This window comes from Rhinopithecus bieti, unplaced genomic scaffold (genome assembly GCF_001698545.2).
Source record: "Rhinopithecus bieti isolate Rb0 unplaced genomic scaffold, ASM169854v2 scaffold_11944, whole genome shotgun sequence".
NCBI lineage: Eukaryota > Metazoa > Chordata > Mammalia > Primates > Cercopithecidae > Rhinopithecus > Rhinopithecus bieti.
The window spans coordinates 4,998,774-5,001,297 of NW_016807378.1; positions in this window are offsets into that span (position 1 = coordinate 4,998,774).

Sequence of the window (2,524 nt, forward strand, 5' to 3'; positions counted from 1 at the left end):
CTAGAAATATTGTTCTCATGGGCCGTCCTTGAGGAAACTAATAGAAAATGAATTCTAGTCAAACAAAAGGTAATTGAGGAAAATCTGGCAAAAAGACTGTCAAAGCATTCAGTATATTTAACTGTAGACCTAAAATAAAAACCAAGCATGGAGGTAAAAATGATATAATGCAATGTAAATAGCACACACTCTGACAATGTGAAAAATGAGAGAAGAAGGGCAAAAGATGATGGAATTAGAAATAAGTCAATTGCTTCATCCCTATCAGCTGGGAGTCAATAGTCACCACTTAAAATTAATAGAAAGGGGTAGTTCCTCAGTCTGGCAGTTGAAAATTAGACAGTAAAGGCTTTCAGATGAACAAAGTTGTAGAACAAAGACTGGATGTGGGTTAATTCTCAGCTGCTGTGTGACTTTAAACAATTGTATTTCCCTAAACCATGGAGATGTCAGTGCCTACTGGAAGACAGACAGAAAAATCCAACACATGCATAATTGGTGTCTCCAAAAGCTAATTATTAGGAATATTACTACATGAAATTTCAAATGTGAAAGCACCCAGGCCACTCTCTGGAACATAGTAAGTGCTCAGTGCTCTGTCACCCAGGCTGGAGTGCGGTGGTGCAATCTTGGCTCATTGCAACCTCCACCTCCCATATTCAAGGAATTCTCATGCCTCAGCCTCTCAAGCAGTTGGGACTAGAGGCATGCACCGCCATGTCCAGCTTTTTTGTATTTTTTTGTAGTTTTAAAAAATTTTTTAGTAGAGACAGGGTTTTGCCATGTTGGCGAGGCTGGTCTTGAACTCCTGGTCTGAAGTGATCTGCCCACCTCACCCTCCCAAAGTGCTGGGATTACAGGCATGAGCCACTGTGCGCAGCCAGTGCTCAGTGCTTTTACTGGAAAGTTGCCCAAGGGCAGGCTTGGGCAACCCTGAGACCCTAGCTGTTGATGTTAAGAAGTCATGCCTCCTCTCATTCCAGGCAAGCGCCAACAACTCTACTGGTTTTCCATAGTGCTAGTTTCTGTGTAGAAGGTGAATCTGCTGTAAGGCACCATCTTTCCCTTTTAGTTTCCTACTTTAGAGGATTTGACTAACCAGGGGAAGCTGGCGCTACCCCAAGACATTTTTTTTATTTCTTCTAGCTGGTTCCTGCCACACCAATGTCATTATTATTTTTAAATGTCTATCATAAATATTTAAACATGTTATTTTTCCAATCTTATTATTCTTGTGACTTATTTATTTTACTTTTACAGTTTTAATTTTAAATTTTAGTTCTTAACCCTAAAATCCTGTCTATGTCTAGATTTTTGCTCACTTTTTACTTTTACGGCTTCATCCTTTTATCTTAATCTTTCATCTCATTTACTTTTATATTTGTAACCTTTAATTTTGCTGGTGTATAGACTTTTACATTTTCTTCTGAATTTCATCCATTTTATTTAATTGTTGTTTTTAAGCTCCTAACCTTTTGCTTTTATTGTAATTTATACTTCTTATAAATGTGTACTGCTTTTTTATGGTTATTTTAATATCCTTTTAATCTCCTATACTCTCTCTCATGACTGAAATAATTTCATTCACTTTTGCCTTTCTTCTTATGAAAATTATGACAAATTTTCATTTCTTTGTACAATGGCCAGCCAGAATGTGTTGCTATAGATGTGGTTGCAAAGAAAAGCTCACCCTGTAAGGAGCAGAGGTGGAGCCCTTCTTGTTTGCATTTGTCCTAAAAGTCAAACCCTGTTTCTGACAGAACCTATCCCTTTAAGGGTTTCTACTCTACCCCACTCCCTGAAAATCCAGTAGACTCACAAGTTCACACTTTTCAGAATTCTAATTCTTTTGCACAGATGACATACTTGATTAAGGAATTAAGGGAATGGTATTGCTTCCAAACATTTCACACCCTCTAATATCATAGAAGAGATTTCCTGGTTTTAGATTCATCATCTCTAAGTCAGTTTGATCCTGCTGGACAAATTTCTATCAAGGGGGCTATTAATTTTATTTTAATTGCCTCAAAGGTGATGTTTTCCCTCCTCCTACAAAGCAAAATGCTGATTATTTAAATACATTTTAACCTTGCTCTGTATCCTAGGATTCACGGTGTGCATTCACCTCATCTGTGGTTAAACAATAACCTCGGCGGGGCACGCCCAAGAAGGCCGAATAGGAGCAGCTCCAGCCTCCAGCTCCCAGCATGAGCAACACAGAAGACGGGTGATTTCTGCATTTTCAACTGAGGTACCAGGTGCATCTCACTGGGGCTTGTCGGACAGCTGGTGCTGGTCTAGGGGTGCAGCCCGACCAGTAAAAACTGAAGCAGGGCGAGGCATCGCCTCACCTGGGAAGCACAAGGGGGAAAGGAATTCCTTTTCCTAGCCAAAGGACATTGAGACACACAACACCTGGAAAATCGGGTAACTCCCACCCTAATACTATGCTTTACCAAGGCTCTTAGCAAATGGCACACCAGGAGATTATGTCCCACACCTGACCCGGGGGTCCCACGCTCAC